Raw genomic sequence first — 21,621 nt, 5'->3', positions numbered from 1 at the left:
GATGTAAGAAATGCTATTTGCTCATGAATGCAGGATGCTGGGATGCAGTTTTAATTATGATCAGTTGCTTCTTGCAAAACAGAGTTATCCATGAAAAAAACACTACAATCTTAAACTAATGCTTATTTTTCTTTATCTTAAACTTTTGACAATTTTTCTGTGCATCAATTCAGGCAAGGCATTGAGAAACCGATTCTTTTTCCCATATCTAGTTACAACTGATTAGCAGACTAATTCTTTTGTATTGTGGGCTGCTTAATTCGTCTTAGCCTAGTATTTTGGTGCAGGGAGCAGATGGTAATTACTTTCCTTATGCTCCTGTTAGTTGCTGAATCTCTCTTGCCCTCCATAAAACTCCAAAATCTTAAAACCCTAGTGCCTTTCTCTCTTGCTGTCTCTCTCTCTCTCTCTCTCTCTCTCTCTCTCTCTCTCTCTCACACACACACACACACACACACACACACACACACACACACACACACACACACACACACAATTTTTTACTTTTCTGCACTCGATTTCAGAAGGCTTTCACTAATCCATCATCAGCTGAAATCATGCCAACCCCATCTGTATGATGTCTTTTAAAAGGATCAAAAAGTGCTAGAAAAGTGCTGCTTAAAATTGCAATTAAACTTAAAGAAATACCAAATCTAAATACTGACTGATTCATGTACAGTGGTGGGGAAATCTGGGCAAGTCTGTTATTTTATGTATGTTATATCAGTGGTCCCCAACCCCTGGGCTGTGGTCCATGGGTCAACTGGTACCAGACCGCACAGAAAGAATACATACCTTACATTATTTCCGTTTTATTTATTATCTGATTCTGAACGATGTTTTATTTTGGGGAAAACTAGCAGATTATCTGTCTATGACTCACTCTTGATGCATGTCATGATGCCTCAGTCACATGTCTTACCAACATCCGCTACCTTCTTAAAGGGGCTCCGGCCGCTAACACATAATACATTACTGCTAAATTAAAACCCCCAAGCTAGCGAAATGAACAAACAACAACACAGTGGATTCACGTTTATTATTATATGTAGGAAATATCAGTTTTTATGCCGGTCGTATCTTTTTTTGTTGTATTTATCCGCCACATACGGTGCCCGAGAAGTGCAAAACACAAATCAGAACACAAATTAACAAATTAGAAAACACTAATAAATCTGAAAACAAAATAATTTGTTATTTTTTTTTCTGATTTGTTATTTTGTTTTTGCATTTGTTATTTAGGGTTTTTTTTTTAGATTTGTTAGTGTTTTCTAAATTGTTAATTGGTTTTCTGATTTATTAATGTGTTTTGCACTTCTCGGCCACCGTAGCCACACCTTAAAGGCCGGTCCGTGAAAATATTGTTTGACATTAAAATGGTCCGTGGCGCAAAAAAGGTTGGGGACCGCTGTGATATATGGCTGTATGTTATTTTAGATGATAAAAAAATATCAATTCTGTCACTAAAGCATGTGTTTCTCCTTCAAAATCGCACTACCTGCTGCATTACAAACATCAGCCTCAGTGTGATACAGTTGGCGGTCTGATTAATTATTTTGCACAAATGACAAATTATACTGAGCAAAAGGAAAGTATAAAAGTCCAATATACAACTCTTACAGAGCTGACAATAAAATACTGAAAGACAATAAAAATGCAAGGCAGACATGAGGTTTTAGGATGTGATCCAAGGACAGAAATGCATTTTATAGAAGAAATCTTGGCTGGATTTTCAACCGGAAACAGGATATCCTACGGGAGAAAACTTATAAGATAAGGCCATTGATTCTGACCACAGGTTGCAATTAATCGCACACCTCAACAATGATGCATCTGTAATGAATGGGTGTTCGGTGTCACCCAAATGAGGATGGTTTCCTATATGAGTCTGAGTCTGGGAGAGGTTTCTTGCTCATGCCATCTCATGGAGTTTTTTCTTGCCACATTCGGCACTGGCTCGCTCATTAGGGACAAACTTACAATTATAAGGAACAAACTTATACATTCTTTTATAACCATTTTATCTATGTGAAGATGCTTTAAGACAATATCCATTGTTAAAAAGGACTATAGATATAAAAATGAAATGAGTTAAATTAAATTAAATAACGCTTATATATGGCTTAATGGAGCTGTGAAATCGCCAGGAATTTGACACTTTTTTATTTCCATTGCTCTATATTAATGCACTTTTCTAGGCAACTAGCCAAACTAAATAGTAATTAGTTTGGCACTTTTTTAAAACTGAAAAAGCACACTGGAGCTTTTCCACTCCCTGTAGATCCAAAGTAATTTATCAAATATTGCTTTTTACATATAGCTGTATTGAATGTGAATCTAAACACACTAACTGTTAATGAATGCTCATATATATTTCTGTTATACGGTATATTTCCTGGTAAATGGCTGTTATACATGTCACTCAGAGTGTTGTATTGAGATAAAGAACATGTTCAGCACTGTCACTCCTGCATTGATGTTAGGACATGAAGCGTTCATGCATCACTGACACAGGTGGCTATTTGGCCAGAAGAGATAGCTCTGAAAACTGCAGCAAACTAGAAGTCTTGCTTATTAGGGAAGAAAAATTGTGATCACAGAGGACAGGAGAGAGAGAAAGAGAGAGGAGAAAAAAAAACAAGGGAGGAAGGGATGATAGGGGAGGTTTTTCACTTGAGAGATTTCAGCAATTGGCTGTTAAACAGGGGAGAAGGCGGGGAAAGAGTGAGGCTAAAAATGAAGATTGATTGTGGATTGGCGAGACATTGTGTGTGTGTGTGTGTGTGTGTGTGTGTGTGTGTGTGTGTGTGTGTGTGTGTGTGTGTGTGTGTGTGTGTTTGTGTTTGCGCACCACTGGGAAAGCAAGAGAAAGAGAAAGATGAGGGTTAGCTCAGTGGAGCTCATTCAGGGCGAATGATAACGACACAATCTCTCTTTGTGTGACATACTCAAATACACTTTGGTTTATTCTGTCTCTTCGATACACACACACACACACACAAACACACACAGACAATAACACACACGCACAAGCACACACACACACACACACACACAAACACACAAAGACACAGATACACACCTGGTCTTCCTCGTCTCTGCCCTACAGCACACAGATGAAGAACCAGAGGGTCAAGCATAGTCATTTTCTACTGAGGACATTTCATGCGGTGCTCTCTGTGAAGGACAACTTCCTGATAAATGTCACTTCTTGTCAAGCAACAAGGCCATCAGCCCCTCGGTCTAAACACTGCACTATAACATCATAAAAGAACACACACGAATACACACAAAGAAATGGGGAAAGGAAAGGGAAAACTGAAAAGGGAGATTAGCTTGTGAAATTAATTTTCAAGTTTTATTTTAAGCAGTAGAAGAATATTAATCAGAGAATTCCTTTTTCCCCAGATAGCTTTTACTAAGTATTAAAACAATAATGTTTGTGCATTTTACAAACATATAAAATGGTATAAAAAGGGTTAAAATATCTATGATAGTTTAACTAGTTAATTAACAATAAAAGTGACTACCTAATAGCATGATTATTGACTCTGTGAGATGATTGTACAGTCTTAAATATTCAAGCAAAACACACACACACACACACACACACACACACACACACACACACACACACACACTTAAATTAAATAAAGATAGCTGATAAGGTCGACTCGTTAAGGAGGTTGAAAAGCTGTCAAATTAAAAGCCACCTAGTTAATTTCCTTTATATTATCTTGTTCACAATGAATAAATATGCATTAAGGAAAATCCAGTTTGAGGCATCATCAATAGTTAAATGGTACGGCTCATTCAGGGGTGTAAGAATTTATAAATCTTTCGTCTTTCTTTCTAGCATGGCTTGGGAAATAGCATTTGACTAAAAACTGAGATTATTAAGCATCTGTTGTTTTTAAACAACCAAATCTTTCTAAGTACATTTTATTCTAGGGTTAAAGTCTTAATAAGTTTGGCAAACCCTCCACACCCCTCTGTAAATTGTGGCCCCAGAAAATAAATCAATTAATAAACAAACAAACGAACAAAAAAAGAAATAGTGTAGCAGAACAGAAATAAAGAGTGTAAAATCATCATAAAGAGCATAAAATTAAATCTTTGGACAACAGATTAGCTACAGGGCCTGAGAGGTGTTTCATGACAGATAGGTGAGAGTTTTCACAGATTTTAATTTTACAGCTTTTTCATTTTACTTCTCCTCTCTGGTCTGAGTATTAAACTTGACAACATGCAAAAAAAAAAAAGATACAGTTGATGAAAACAAAATAGACAGTAACATATGTTTAGTCTTACTGCATCAGATTCAAAATAGATGTCTCATCTGTTTAAGGTGCATGGCACTATTCACAATTTCTAACATGGTGTCACCATAAAACAATGCACAGACAGTTTTAACTTTCTTTCCGGTTTATATTTAGAGCTATAAACTAATCAGCTATAAGCTATAAACTAATGGTTTTGCATTAAAGGGTAAAATTTTATATCATCTGTTCATGTTAGCTGTACATATTAACCTTTAAAAAAAAGGAATTTTATGCAACTGGACCTTACATTACATTCTAATACATTTTACCTTCTGCCTTCAGTGGCAATATCAAGCTACAGAACCTGGATATGCCTCAATTTCTGTAGACATTATAGAGCCCAAATTTGAATCATATTTAAATATTTTGTCTAAAATAAACTTGTCCTTGCATATGCACAGAGGAAAGACTTAGCACTGATTTTTCTTTTCCTTTTTAACATTTAACGGTTTTAATTATTGTTAAAAAATGCCACCATTGGAAAATCTTTTCTTCTATCATACAATGTTGCTGTAAGCAGAAACAGTTTGGACAGTTAAAATGTGAAAATATGCCCGAAATAGATTTATTGGTAATCTGGAGAAAAAAAAAGATAAAAGTAAAAAAGGTCTGTGGCTTTTCCTCCAAAAAAGCACAAAAAAAAAAAGATTAAGGCATGTGTAATCTTACTCAAACCAAATTCTACAACAGATTGAGTGGTTTGAGTCATTTTTGCCACTGAGGACTGCACACAAAAAAACAGAAACCCAGAGACAGCAAAATCAAACACAAAAAAACCCTATTTATTAGCCAAGTCTGTGCACAGCTTACTAATGTTTAGATGCTGGGTTGGAAAGGAAGATGTTAAGTGTTTTTTGGTTTGTTTTATATTTAGCTTTTCACTTACCTGTTTCAGCACAGTGTTCTTGGAGCCAGGGAAATGGTAGGCATGCTTTCTGAGTGCCAAGTAGGGACTTCAGCTCTTTAAGATGCAGTTTCTTGTCTTTAGGGATGCCATTTCTGCTTGTCAATCAACCTACTCTCGATTCATGTACAAAACATGTGCATGGGAAAACATTTCCACTCATTCGCTTAGAAAAAAGCAGCTCATTATCAGCTTAAATTCAGATCAAAGTAGAAGTAAATGAGTGAATCAATCTTAGGCAGGACATTCATTGATCTTCAGTAAGCCTTTTATTCTGCTCAGGGTTGTGGAGGAGCTGGAACCTATCCTGGGAACACTGGACACAAAGGCATAACAGTTCACCTTGGATGGGATGCCACTGCAAATATGTACAGTGCACTTCACTGATATTGGCACCCTACATAAATATGAGCAAAGATGCCGTTATTGATTAACCATTTGATCTTTTGTTTAGAAAATTCACAAAAAATATAAAAAGATCTTCACAGCTATCTTTGCACATATTGATAAAAGGTGCCAGTATTAATGACCACTCTACATGGTAATTTGCACCTATTTAGCATTGCAATTTATATGTTGGCGTTATTTAAATTCACAAAGTTTTAAAAGTTGATGTGCGGGGCTTCAATGCCATTTTAAGGAGTATACCAGTACAATAAGAGACAGAGCACAAAACAAATTCAGCAGTGTGCCTGGGCTTGTGTTTTAACCTCATATTGAGCCTTTGTGAATGCAATAGTTAATATGAACTCGCATCTGCTGCTGTTCATAGTTAACTTAACATTTCATATAATGATTGCCACCCAATGTAGACTCATATTGTATTTGGAGAGAAACAGAAGATCCAAAGCCCATAGCAGGAACACTGGGAATGAGGCAGGAACACAGCCTAGTTGGGATGCCAGTTCATTGCAGATTCAGTGTGGTAGCTTACATCATATTTGAAAAGGTAGATGAAGAATGAAGAGACCCGACAACAGCTGAGTTCAGTAAACACCTATATTTTCATCTTGACCAAAAAGAAGACAGATCTGCCACCTCATCTTATCAACAGAAAATACAGTATGACTAAGCTTCATGAAAGTACAATATTCTCAAATGTTTTTTTGCATCATATGTATATGTGTATATGCATATAAATATATACATGCACACATTATAGGCACAAAAGTATTGGGACACTTTTCCAGCCAAATGTGGTTCTTCCCAAAACAGTTACCACAAAGTTAAAGGCACACAATTGTGTAGAATGACTTAGGATGCAGAGGCATTACATTTTCCTTTTATTTGAACTTGAAGTCCTAAACCTTTTCCGGCATGACAATGCCTTTGTGCCTTCCATTAAGATACGTTTTACATGGATTGGAGTGAAAGATCATGAGTGGCCTGCTATAAAGCTTTGACCTCATCCCTATTGAACACTTCTAGGATAAATTGGAATGCTGACTGCATCCGAGGCCTTCTCACCTTACATCAGGAATAATTTGATATATATCAGATTAGTCCTGATGTGCAGCTGTCCAGAGAAAACTGTTTTTAAATCTCCTAGCATCCGTGAGGTGACCCATCAATAACCTGGTCTGACTTTTTCTTGGTCCATATTCATTTCAAGCTCATATTTAAGGTATATTTTAGTTTCAGATGGCTGCTAAATATTTTCAGTCTGACTGGCAAAGATGCCTTTTTTAATCTAAGTGCTGGCTTAGTCCTTGACAGAATATCCTTAGTCTGTTATTAAAGCTATGGGCCTTTCTGCAGTTACTTTTAGAGTTATGAGAGTCATTATTCAAATGTTAATTCATTTGGGAATGTGAAAGTTTACTTTCTGTTCTTGGAGAGAAAACCGAGCCAGTACCACTTTCCAAAGCCTACAACTAAAGGCAGCAGAATTTAGTATAATTCTGTTTGTTTGGCAATACTAAATAAATAACATACATTAGGAAATAATACATTTAGCTGGCACAGTAGTTTGTAAATAGTCAACTATGAACCTATATAACTTAGGCTAGTCAGAATAATCAAACATACCGTGATCAGGTTCACTATGAACTCACAGTGCAATGTTTGACCCGTTTATGTTAAGATGTATTGTAAACTGCTTAAATCTGCTTAAACAGCTATAAGAAATTACATTTATTTTATTTTGAGCATAAATATTTAATTAACCAATTTGTTAGTGATGCTTATGTTTATCTATCTATCTATCTATCTATCTATCTATCTATCTATCTATCTATCTATCTATCTATCTATCTATCTATCTATCTATCTATCCATCCATCCATCCATCCATCCATCCATCCATCCATCCATCCATCCATCCATCCATCCATCCATCTATCTATCTATCTATCTATCTATCTATCTATCTATCTATCTATCTATCTATCTATCTATCTATCTATCTATCTATCTATCTATCTATCCACTTACTAGTATTAAATAAAAATTGGCACATGTGGGTCATTCAAGATCATTAATTCATTTAACCTAAAAAAAATTATTTGAAATAATGAAAGACAAGCAAAAGAGAAATATGAGAGGTTTTTTGTAATATTGCATTAAACTGTTTTGGGCATCTGCATTGCATCATTATTAGATACAAAAAAAAATTCACATAGATTCTGTTTTTCTCTTTTTTTTTTACTATTTATTTTTTTTATCCTCTTTCATATCGCACATCACAAACAATTTTCACAGAAATCCTTCACTTTAAATGTGAAAACTTATACACACAACTTATAAAGAACACACCCCCCTAAACACACACGCACCCACAGAAACATTGAGGTGTCTTTTATCAGAATGAATAATTACTTTGCCCATGGCAAAAAAAAAAAATTATACTCCCTGTCTGGTATTTAAAAATTTGTCGGTGAATTTTAATTCACGTCTCTTGATCCACAAGATCGCACTTTTCTAACAGGGATGTTTGTTTATGTTGGCCAAGGCAGAGACAGGGGAGGCTGTCAACATGATCGAGTCGCGTGCCTGTTTTAGACTTCTATTAGTTGGGATGCATGGGGACTGTGGGGTGTGAGATGGCGCAGCTATCAATAGGTTCTGTCTGACAGGACTCAACACTGGCATAATGAACAAGGTGTGATGTGCCGTGGATGAAAAACTTATATTGGTACAAGTTCAAATTCATATTTGCCATTAAACTGGAAAGAGCTTCAATAAATACATTGGTGGCCTATGTGTGTCTACACCTCTGTTCAATTCAATTAATTTTTATTTGTATAGAGCTTTCAACAATGTACATTGTCTTAAAGCAGGTTTACAGAGATATAGCGGTAATAAAAGAATGTATAAGTTCCTTATTATTGTAAGTTTATTAATGAGTGAGCCAGTGGTGGCTGTGGCAAGAAAAACTCCACTGAGATGGGATGAGGAAAAAACCTTGAGAGGAACCAGACTCAAAAGGGAATTTATCCTCATCTGGGTGGGACATTCATTACAGTTAATCATTGTTAAGGTATGCAGTGATAGGCTGATTAAATTCAACCTGTGCGATAGTAGTAGACTGTTGATATTAATTACAGTCCAAATCCAATTTCGAAGTTCTTTTTTTTCTCAGTAATTTCATGGATTTTCAGGATGTTGATGTGGTGCACAAAGTGGTCTCCAATTGAAGAGAACACCCAGAGGAAGGGGGTCAGGATAAATCAGGCAGATCCAAAGAGATGGCCTCCTGGCCTCAATACTTATTTTTAAATAGAATAGTATAAGCACTTTTACCTAAGTAAGCAATTTGCCTACTTTCCTACATCTGTACAAAACGATTATTTACTGACTATATGTCTTTTCCCTGTCAATGTGAAACTTGAACTCAAACAACATTTACTATTTCATGATTGTATTTCTTTTTCTTTTTTTATGATTGTAAATTTTAATGGTGCAGAACAACATTAAGAACAACATGAACGATAATTTGCCAGGTTTTCACACATGGCTTAGCTATAGGCTACTATCTAGGGATTTCTTTGTGTAACCCAGTAATTGGCACATGAGAGTGGACAACCTGCAGTCATCTACAATACAATCTTGCAGCTTGTTTTGGGCAATTTTAGATGTACCTTCAGTCAACTTTGCTTGACACAGCAAGTGTGTTTCCCATCGTCACAAACACAGAAAAGCGAGAACCACTGAAACGAATCCAGACCACCTTTTTTCATTCAACTATGTTTGATACAGCAAGTGTGTTTATTATTGTCAAACAAAGAAGACATCATTAAGGCTCCTGTCTTCTAAACCGCCTCCACCTGAATGAGCATAGAAATGCATGATTTCCACTTCAGTGATCCTCTATTAGCTCTTGTTGTTATTCCAGTTTTGAATTACTAGTTGTGATTGTAGCTATTAACCAGCTTTTGCCACTCAAAACAACTACCTACTTTTTTCCCACGTTTTGAACCCCGCGGCTTAAACAACGAAGCGGCTTATTTATGGATTTTTCCTGGGTTTTTCCCGGTTTCACAAACTTCAAGCGAAAAAACTGAACCCCATAACATTAGACCAATAAAATCTCCGAACGGAAACGAAAAAATGCGCCCTCACCTGTGTTCTGAGCTGCAAGGCATCGGGAGAAAAAAATTTTTTTTTAAACGCACGACGATGCCAAAAGATAAGCTCCCGAGAGAAATAATTGTGAAAGGAAGGAGGAAGACAGTGAACAATAACTTTCTTGTTAGGCTACTGTTTAGATACAAGCCGTTGTAATGCGTTGAGTCTGGTGAAGGGAGAGCTCACTAACTCCAGTTACAACAGAAATCATATAAGCATAGACACCTTTCCAAAACTCGTGCTTTTTTATTATTCTTGGCAACAGCGTTACCGGTTAGTCAAAGAAACTTAGAAATGAGAATCAGAAAATAATAAGGACATAATCCTCGTCTTGAACACACGCAGTAATAGCGGAAAAATGCAGTGCCAGGCTATTCCCAAAATGCCGCTATGCTTCTAAAGGAAGCGCAACATATTTCACCCGTTACAAAGAGTAATCTAACCCAGAGGTGACTTTGATTGAACCCAGAACCCAGAGTTTTTGGTGCAAGCAGGATATAAAAGTGAAAGCACATTTCTAAAAAAACAGATTAGGGAATATGCAGTGTGTTTTCCATTTGTGTGGTTTGAAAGATTTGAACTTTTTTTTTTTTTTTTTTTTTGATTATTCGAATTCACATGATCGGATTATTTATCTTCCTTTATTCCCTGTCCTGTAGGACTTCATTTCAAACAATCTCTCTCTCTTTTCCTCTTTTCATTTCTTCCATATTCAATTACCCTTTTCATTTAAATATTTCGTCTTTTTTTTATATTTTCCTTTTCTGAGTTCATTACCTCAGCAAACATTTTCTTTCTTCCAGATCCATTTTTCTCCTCCTTGTCCTTCATGTTCTCTCTCATTCTCTCTGAGTAATAAATAGTACATAAGGTTTTACAGTTTTTTTGGGGTATGAACCAGTGACTCTATAAGTGCCTCAGTCTTTTTTTTTTTGTCATTAAGCCACCTGGCAGCATCGTCACCCGTTTCCGTTGTCATGGTGATCGTGAGGTAATATCAAAATGCCTGCCCATGCAACCACTTAGAGCAAGTGTGTATCTTCCCTGACGGTATACACGCTTCAGCTGTAAACTAATATTACTAGAACGAGACATAGAAATACATTTGCAGGTATTTGCATTTGATGAGAAGAGCTATGCTAATCCTTTGCCTCTAGGCTTTTGTGCTTACCAGGTGACCACACCCCTTAATTGGTTTTCATGGACATGCTGTTCTTCCTGTTTGCTTTTTTCATTCTCTTTCATTTTGCTCCCATACATAGTGTAAGTCATCTGAAACCACTGTTAGATACTGCATTAACTTCACAGCAAAAAACATGTTCATTATCTCGTCTTACTAATTTATTACTGTTGGATCAATTCTATGTATGTAAGTTAATAATACAGTACACTGCTAGTGTAGTACTTCTTCTTCTTCTTCTTCTTCTTTTGGCTGCTCCCATTAGGGGTCGCCACAGCGGATCATCCGTCTCCATACCACCCTGTCCTCTAGAATCTGCCTCTTTTACACCAACTACCTGCATGTATTCCCTCACCACATCCATGAACCACCTCCTTGGCCTTCCTCTTTTCCTCCTACCTGGTGGCGCCATCCTCAGCATTCTTCTACCAATATAATTCATGTCCCTCCTCTGCACATGTCCAAACCAAGTGAATCTCGCCTCCCTCACCTTGTCACCAAAACGTCCAACATGCACTGTTCCTCTAATAAACTTATTTCTAATCTTGTCCTTCCTCATCACTCCCAACGAAAACCTTAACAGTTTAAGTTTAACAGTTTGCTAGTGTAGTACTATGTTGGCAAAATCACTTATATGAATCGCTTATATTGCTTATAATAAGGAGATATAATATAATATAATATATACTTCCCTGCATTGAGAAAGGTCTATTTTCATAATATAGATTAGATAGATAAATGATTGCAGACCATTTCACACACATGTGCTTTTTCAACTTCCCATTTCAGATAGAGTCCTTATTGCTTTCATATAGTTGCTGTTATGATAACCTCTTCTAGGAAGGCTTTTCACTAGATTTTAGAACATGGTTGTCTGGATTTGTGTTTAGTCAGCCAAATAACATTAGGGATGTCAGGTACTGATGTTTGAGCAGGTGTGGGGTACAGTCATTGTTCCAGTTCATCTAAGAGGTTTACAGTGGGGTTGGTCAGGGCACTGTGAAGGACACTGAAGGTCCAAGCATTAAATTTGGCAAAGCATATCTTCTCAGAGCTCGCTTATACACAAAAGCATTGTCATACCGGTTTGGGCCACTTAGTTCTAATGAAGGAAGACAGCATACAAAGACATTCTATACAATTGTGAAGGGGAAGAACCTCATATAGGTGTGATGGTCATATAGATACAAACTTTTGGCCATATAGTAGACTCGGGTCAGAGAAAACATTTGAATGCATTGTACCTAGAGTGAAGCCTTTCTTGATTTACATAAACAATCATGAAGTCCAACATACAGATGTCATAAAGACACCTTGGTTTGTTCAATTTTGCATCAATTAACATACTGTAGATTTGCATAGAATTGCCAAGAGGTAAAAAATACCAGAGTAACTGTACTTTGCATATATAGTTAGGCATTACTTTGGTTGTATTTACAATCAATAGCTTACAATCAATAGCTTCAATTAGCCACCTCCTAAAATAAAACTAATTCAGTCTGAATAGAGCTTAAGAATCTAGGATGATGTACAGTATAACATCATGTTATAGATAAAACAAAAAGTTGAAGAGTTTACTTGAAGGTGTAGGGACAGTGATGTTGCAGTTACAAAAGACTTTTAGTTAAGCATCAGTCAGTTAATCCCAAGAGAATGAACAATATAGTTTGCAATATAAAACTAATGCAGGAGTACACTTCTAAAATGTTTGTGTTGTTTTAGTATTAAAATCAGGCCTGCCAATTGCCACTTGGGCTGATGGAAGTTTTAATGAAAAGGGATTAAAATGTTAAGGTTGGAAAACAAGCAGCTGAGCACAGTTGGACAAACTCCATACTTTTGATGATAGCACTGAAAATAATAACAAAGATGTCCAAAAAAATTAATCAAAGATCATTAACTTGGATGTACTAAATAATGAGCCTTCCTTAACACTTAAATATTTCTTTTTCTGAGCTTGACATTTAATAAATGTGCTTGTTATTTCTCAATAGAGAGGAAACTGTAGTAGTGACCTTCGCTGTGATGTCTGGAATCAGATCAACATCAAACCAGAATTCATCAAAGCCCAAAATGTTTGGTAGGAAATGTTTTGATAATGTGTTAAATTAGACTAACATGAATAAATTAGATAGATAGATAGATAGATAGATATATTGTAGTAGATGATAGTTAGTTTGCACATTGGGACATTGTTTAGCTTCTGTCTGTATTATATCAACATCTTGCAGTAGATTTTAGGATTAGGATGTACCTATTAAGTAATAAGGGATAACCCACAGCTAGGTTTATGTTATATGACTTTAATGCCTGATGGAGAGATAAATAATCCCCTAAAGTAAAGCAGAGTACATTAAAATTACATGACACACCTAGCCTTCGACTATCCCAATTATACCAGTCTTCACTTGCAAGCATTGATAAGTTAAAACAGTCAGTGAGGTTTGCATTGCAAAACCTGACTAAATAGATAAATAGTGGTTCATTTTCATTAGTTATTCAATCTATGGGTTGTTAGATCTAAAAGAATAATCTAAAACATCCACAGAGGAAGTGCAAGCAGATTACGTGTATAGCAATTTCCTGGGTCTGTGACACATTTATTCTAATAATAAAGCTGTTGGAGTTAACTCCTTGTGCTGTATTTCATTATATCTCTCATTTTAACATTGTAGTCTACAGTTCCTCAAATTCAGCTTGTGCATTGGCCCATTTATCAAAATTGCCATATTCACCATATAAGTAAATGACACACAAATCCATTTAACTCAGAATGTAATTAGGAAATGTTTACAACAGCTGTCTCACTCAGGATGCGGCTGTTGCTATCAGTAAAACTGTTTATAAGACGGCGCATTCATTTAGAAGCGTGATTCAGCAATTTCACTGCAGACCTTCCAGACAATCAGAATCAGACAGACCATGGTATCAGCTACCATAACATACTGTATAATGTAATGCAGTATATACTTTATAGCAGAAACCATTGGTGAAAGTATTAAGTTTACTGTCTGCTCTACTACTATTTCTATGTCCGTTTTCTTGACACTTAAATACAGCCTGTCCTGGAGTACCCTGTCTTGAACATTTAAAAATGTGTTTCTCCTGTTCCCAACATACTTGGCTGAGTGGTTAAGGCTTTGGGCTAAGGTCCTGAATACAAATCCCAGCACCACCAGGCTGCCACTGTCTCAATTGTATCCTGCCTCATTTGTAAACTGTTTTAGATAAAAGTGTCAGTCAAGTCAGCAAATGTAAAGGTAAATGGATTTTAATTCTGAAACAAACTTTCTGACTTGAAGTAGATGTGTTAGAGCAGGGAAGTACAGTAAAGTGTTTTTTCATATATGAGTCACATGCAGGTGTCATTTTAGAGGTGTGACATATTGCCAATTTCATGATGTGTGTTATATCCATCCATATTGCAGAAAGTAGAGAGTGAACGTAGACAAAATGATCAGCAATTCAACTTCCAGCTAAAAGATAGAAGCATTTTATCAGACTTCAAGGCAGGTGACTTTGTTATCTTGTAGACTTGTCACATCAGTGTTATTGAGTGGTGTTTTATAAGCAGTTAATTTACCTACTAGCTTACAGGCAGAGCAGAGATTCCGGACTCCAGTGCAGTAGATTCCACATTTGCAAGAACTTTGCTGGCACAGCAGTATTTTTACAGTGCCGGATTTCCCAAAGAACGTTTAAAGGTATTTTGTTTGGTACATCTAGGAGAAAAATGTGCTGAGAAAAGCACAGACAATTTTATTTGAGTAACATATTTAGCTTTCAAATTGGCTAGTCAAAGTCTTGTAAACTAGCAGCATCCTTTATTAAAACTCAGACCTAATGTTAAATAAAGTGCTCTATTTTATGTGGAAGTAAAAGATTAGCTCTAGTGTTTCAGGTTAGAAATAAACAGTTACATTTAAAGCAGGTAAAGGTGCAGCACGATAAACAAAATATGCTGAACAGCAGAACAGAATAAAAATACACCAGCATGAAATGACATGATTTTCTTCATTGAATTGATTTATTATAATAAACAGTACAGGAGAATAAAAGATGGAATTGCTAAGTTTTTGAACCTGTATGTTAATTTTGTTTTGTTTTAGCCACATTGGAAGCTGATATCTTGCCCTTGGACCAAAGGTTACAATTAGCGATTTTAGCAAGATATTATACAAGGCTGAGTAGTGTAAAAAAAAAATTCCCTTCAAAATCCCGATAGTGTATAAGTGGTTTTAGCATGGCCCTCTTGTGGTCTGAATATCATAGACTAATTTGAATGTTTTTTTTTCATGGGAAGATCATGATGAGAGGTTATGGTGGAGATGGGAAATGAAATAACAAAGGACAAAGACAAAATGGGCCCAAAACACAGCTTTAATCAAGAAGGCAACCAATTTTGCTGTTGATTAGGTATATAAGGGATGTGAAAGTAAAAAAGCACTATTTTTTTTTTCACTTTTTGATTAATTGTATTTCTGCAAACGAATCTTTAAAATGATAAATTCTCAGCTTTTCCTTATTTTCCATTCTTTAATGGAATGAGGTGTAAAAAAATCATTACATCTATAACATAATTATATATATATATATATATATATATATATATATATATATATATATATATATATATATATATGTGTGTGTGTGTGTGTGTGTGTGTGTGTGTGTGTGTGTGTCAGTCTGTGTGTGTGTGCATCTCAATAAATTAGAATATTATTAAAAGGTTTGTTTATTTTAGTAATTCAATACAAAAAGTGAAACTTGTATATAGATTTATCACACACAGACTATATTTTAAGTGTTTATTTCGTCACATTTAACAAAAACCTACCAATTCACATCAACAATTTAAATAAGAAACAAGCAAATGAGCTGAAGGCCACTGTCGAAGAAACCTGGGCTTCCACACCACTCTATATATATAGTCAATGTGCTTGTATAGCAGTACACATTTACTGTAATCTGAAAATAACAACATATAGCCATTATTGTCAAAATAGCTGCCAACAAAAGTGACTACACCCCACACCTAAGTGATCACAGCTGTATGTCATTTAACCATAGAATCTCACATGTCCTATTCATCATGTTCACGTTCTTGTCCGCTTGACATGACAATTTGTGCAGCTTGTGATAGCAGTTAAAATTTGGTGCTTCGAATACAATTCTCTCATACTGACCACTTGATGTTCAACATCCACTGCAAAGGCGAACACGGCGAAGAACTCTCTGAGGATTTGAGAATTAGAATTGTTGCTTTCTACAAAGAAGGGTGGTAAATACATATTTTAAGAGAAAAAAGAGGAGCATAAAAGTGGAGGAAGGTGCACACAGGTGGACTATATTCTATGCCGGAAATGCAGCCTTAAAGAGACTGGAGACTGTAAGGTGTTGGCAGGGGACAGTGTAGCTAGGCTGCATCGGATGGTGGTATGTAGGATGGCTTTGTAGGTGAAGAATAAGAGGAGGAGAGTAAGGACTAAAAAAAAGCATCAGATGGTGGAAAATAAAGGAGGAAGACTGGAGTGTGAGGTTCAGGGAAGAGGTCAGACAGGGGCTCGGTGGTGGTGAAGAGGTGCTGAATGATTGGGCAAATACTGCAGAAGTGATAAGGGAGACCGTGAGTATGGTACTTGGTGTGACATCTGGAAAGAGGTGGTGAAATGAGGAAGTGCAGGAAAGCACATGGAAAAAGAGGTTGGCGAAACAGAATTGGGATCAACACAGAGATGAGAAAAGTACGCAGGAGTACAAGGAGATGCAGAAGCAGGTGAATAGGGATGTGGGATAAGCTAAGGAAAAGGCTTACGAGGGTGCTGTATGTGAGGTTGGATACTAAAGAAAGAGAAATTGGCCAGGCAGAGGGACCGAGCTGGGAAGGATGTGCTGGAGCTATTAAGAGCATTAAGAGTGAAAAGGCACTTGGACCAGATGACATACCAGTAGAAACATAGAGATGTTTAGGAGATATAGGAGTGGACTTTTAACTAGATTGTTAAACAAGATTCTGGAAGGTAAGAAGATGCCTGAAGAATGGAGAAGAATTGTGCTGGTATGAATTTTTAAGAATAAGGGAGATGCGCAAACCTGCAGTAACTGCAGGGAAATAAAGTTGATAAGTCACACCATGCAGTTTTGGGAAAGAGTAGTGGAAGCCAGACTGAGAGATGTGTTGACCATCTATGAGTTTCATGGCAAGAAAAAGCACAACAAACTTTGAGAATGTTGATGGAGAAGTATAGAGAAGGTCAGATGGAGTTGCATTGTGTGTGTGGATTTAGAGAAAGCGTATGACAGGGTGCCAAGAGAGAAGTTGTGGTATTGTATGAGGAAGTCAGGTGTGTCAGAGAAGTATGTAAGGGTGGTGCAGGACATGTATGAGGACAGTGTGACAGCAGGGAAGTGTGCATTTGGAATGACAGACTGGTTGAAGATGGAGGTGGGATTGCATCAAGGATCAGCTCTGAGCTCTTTCCTGTTTGCAGTAGTGATGGACAGGTTGACGGACGAGGTCAACAGTGATGATATTGTTATTTGTGGTGAGTAGACAGCAGGTTGAGAAAATCCTGGAGAGGTGAAGGTATGTGCAGGAGAGAAGGGGAATTAAAGTAAGTAAGAGTAAGAGAGCAAGATAGAGTACATGTGTGTGAATGAGAGGGAGGGTAGTGGAGTGATGCAGTTGCGATTGCAGGGAGAAGAGGTGGCGAAGGTGGATGAGTTTAAGTACCTGGGGTCAACAGTGCAAAGTAATAGAGAGTCTGTTAGAGAAGTGAATAAAAGAGTGCAGGCAGGGTGGAGTGGGTGGAGAAGAGTTGGAGGAGTGATTTGAGGAAGGTCCACTTATCAGTATTAAATCATATGCCACACACTGCAGGATGTTGTGCCAGAAGGAAGCCTTTGCTGAAGCTGGCTCACAAGAAAGCCTGCAAACAATTTGCGGAAGACAACCTGTCCAAGAGCATGAATTACTGGAACCATGTCCTGTGGTCTGATGAGACAAAGTTAAACTTGTTTGGCTTAGATGGTGTCCAGTATGTGTGGGAAGTACGAAGAAAATTGTGTCTTGTCTACAGTCAAGCATGGTGGTGGTAGCATCATGGTCTGGCGCTGCATGAGTGCTGCTGGTCCTGGGGAGCTGCGGTTAATTGAGGGGAACATGGATTCCAACATGTACTGTGACATTCTAAAGCAGAACATGATGCCCTCTTTAGAAACTGAGCCGAACGGCAGGTTTCCAACATGATAATGACCCCAAATACACCACCAAGATGTCAACTGCCTTGCAGGGGAAACTGAAGGTGATGGAGTGGTCAAGTATGTCTCCAGACCTGAACCCTATTGAGCACCTGTGGGGCCTCAAGTGGAAGGTAGTGTAGGTTAGTATGGGGTGTACTTAATTTATTAGAAATATTGCAAAGCTAAGAAATATGTTATCTATAACTTATGCAGAGAAGCTAGTCTATGCATTCATGACCTTCAGACTGGTCTATTATAATGCATTACTTGGTGGTTGTCATGCATCATTAATAAACAAGCTACATTTAATCCAGAATGCAGCAGCCAGAGTTCTCACAAGGTTGAGAAAATATGATCATATAACCCCAATTTTATCATCCCTATACTGGCTACCTGTTAAGTTTTAAATTGACTAAAACTACTGCTACTTACTTACAAATCCCTAAATGATTTAGCGCACATGTATCTATCCAGTCTTCTAACATGCTACAATCCATCATGCTCTTTGAGATCTTAAAATTCTGGACATTAGTGGTTCCTAAAATAGCAAACTCCACCAAAGGCGGTAGAGCATTCTCACATTTAGCTCCTAAACTTTGGAATAGCCTTCTTGACAGTGTTCGGGGCTCAGACACACTCTTCCAGTTTAAGCATAGATTAAAGACATCTTTTTAGCAAGGCCTACTCATACAACACATCACATATCATAACCTTGTGCTCCAGTACATCTGATCAAACACAGATTATTAACTTGTGCTTGTTAATATTATGAACAGCAGCTCCAGTAATTCCTCTCCAATACTTCTCTTTCTCCACACATCCCGAAGCATCCCGAGGTTAAGCCAGCTCTAGCTGTGTATCACCTTATATAGAGTTTGTACATTGGATGTCTTCGAACATTTAAAGGCTCTGGCATGAAGGAGTTGGTAATGGATCTATAATGATCTCAGGTGTTGCGTTATTTTGTGAGTTGTCTAGTAACTTCTGGTTCCACAATGTCAACTGACTGTATAAAAGGGTAAAAAAGACATTGACCATAATCAAACACTCCTGTGCTCATGGTAGTTCTCACTCTCCAGTGTTTTATATTAATGATATTAATATATTAGTGATATTAATCACACTCAATATCACCAAAATGAGGATGGTTTCCCCTTTTGAGTCTGGTTCCTCTCAAGGTTTCTTCTCATATCATCTAAGGGAGTTTTTCCTTGCCATTGTTGCCCCAGGGTTACTCATCGAGGATTAATACACATCATTTACTTAAATTAGATTTTTTTGTTGTACAATTCTGTAAGCTGATTTCCTTTAATGTCCATTGCCCACACACACACACACACACACACACACACACACACACACACACACACATGTATATGTATATATGTGTATAAATATATATGCATATATTAATATAAATACCGTAATGACAAACCAATCTGCCTCCAATATAGAGATGGAGAGAACTGTAGATACATATTCAGCAATGAGCATCTCGGGTTTTTGCCAAGACTTGTGAAAGGGAAAAATGTGTTACAATCTCATAGAAATGGTTGTAACCAGGTTTATACAGAAAGGTCATTTGCTGTTAAGTTGGGCTTAATTCAACCACTGCATATGCCTATTAAACACAATTATATTGTGGGCTCAACAATTTGATCTAATTATCTTCCTGGAAACTGCTATTTCTAGGAGGCTGTTATCCGCTTGTGGTTTCTTTTGGTTTAAAATATATGAACTGTCAAGAAATGTACCTACAAATCAGTATGTAGGCCAGTATTCTAAAATATCTAAAGTGTCTACTTAATTAAATGCTTTTAAAAAATATGCTAATTTCAGAAAACTAGTCTTTAAAAACTGAATATTAATTAAATGAAAATGAATAATGATTCTAAGATTCTAAGCAGAATCATAAAAAAAGAGCTAGAATTTACAACCACCCAAGTCTTTAGGACTTTAGGACTTTTCAATCTAATAGTCACATGATATCAGTGTAAGGTGGAATAATGGTGATTATATAGTACACTTAAATTAAAAAATCTCCCTGATCAAGATATAAGTAGAATAGAAATCTTTTCAGCCTTTAAAGCCAAATCATTTTGTCTAACTCCCATGATTCACTTTTCTAGATCAATTGTTTCTTCTTTTCTTTTTCTTTTGTTTACCCTGCATTTTTTTATTTTTTTTTAACGCTATGTTTTTGTTCATGATCTCTTGCTGGTTATTTGGCTTCGGCAACACCCAGCTCTTTTAAATTACATTATGTCGTGTGGAGTGGGAATCAACCTTCCAAAATTAGATCTAAGTTCACTCCTGTTGATTTTTTTCCTTCCTTTTATCATTCCTACCAAGGTTATCCTGAGGCAACCTGCACCCTTACAGGGGGAATAAAGGGGGTGACTGCCATTAGGGAAGGAGGCAATGAGAGAAGTGATGGATAAAAGAAAAGAGAGAGAAAGAGAGGTGAGGGTGTAAGTGAGATGGAGCAGAGAGGTAGAGGTTTAAATAACAAGGCTGGAATCGATCTTACTTAAAACTGTGTAGTGTGCTGACTTTTACTGAACTGATCTGCTTGTTATCGGTAGTCAGGGATTTAATTACAGTGCCAGGCAGATTTAATGTCAATTAGGCACAAAAATGAATTCAAAAATTGTATCTATTTATAAATAGCTGTGAAGAAAATTCTAAAAACCAAGAATGAGAAATGTAGCTAAAGAAAATGCAGTATGTGGAAGAATAATATAAGGGGAAGAAGGTAAAAATATAATTATAGAATAAAAAAAGGAGCAAATGAAATTTGCCTGAGTTGGTACAGAGATTGCGTAAAATATTGTGCCATTAATCTCTCTCTAACCCAATTTCTCTCATTCTCTCACTTGCATGCTTCTCCCTATGGATTATTACCTGCACCTTTTGTCCGATCTCTGTGTTGCCATGGGCATTCAATTGGAGTATGCAAATACAGTAATAATGAAGACTTCCACCGCATATCTGACTGAAACCAAAGGCAGATAAAAGAGTTGATACCTTCATGCTTGGCTGCCTGTTTTCATTTTTTCGTTTTTTATAGCTATTTTTATGTATAGTTATGAACATAGCAAATGAAGGGGGCAATATGACATCATGATATAAAATTATATGTACAGTAAAATCAGGTATAGAAATGTAAATGTCAAAACAATTGCTCACCACATTTATAAGCAAACTGTAAGTGGGTTATCCAGGCTTGATGGATTGAAATATTTACATCATAGCTAGAAGAAAACATATATCACACATTATATCCATATACATTATATCAAATTGATAATTTTTTCTAATCAGAAAAAAAACCTTTTTTTTATTAATTAATTCAGGCCTCTGAAAGTATCAACTTGTCCCAGGAGCACTAGGTGGGAATACACCCA

General features: G+C 36.6%; 1 protein-coding gene across 1 annotated transcript in view; it reads right to left on the bottom strand.

The window, feature by feature from the left end:
- Positions 1-416: 416 nt before the first annotated feature.
- LOC124397350 (neurexophilin-1) overlaps positions 417-21,621 on the bottom strand; it is a 53,956-nt gene continuing 32,751 nt past the window's right edge. Inside the window, exon 3 of the transcript XR_006927908.1 lies at positions 417-433. The gene's annotated coding sequence lies outside the window, so the exon portion shown is untranslated. The remainder of the gene's footprint in view (positions 434-21,621) is intronic.

Source organism: Silurus meridionalis, chromosome 14, assembly GCF_014805685.1.
Source record: "Silurus meridionalis isolate SWU-2019-XX chromosome 14, ASM1480568v1, whole genome shotgun sequence".
NCBI lineage: Eukaryota > Metazoa > Chordata > Actinopteri > Siluriformes > Siluridae > Silurus > Silurus meridionalis.
The sequence above is the reverse complement of the archived record's forward strand: the minus strand, read 5'-3'. Positions and strand labels throughout refer to the sequence as shown.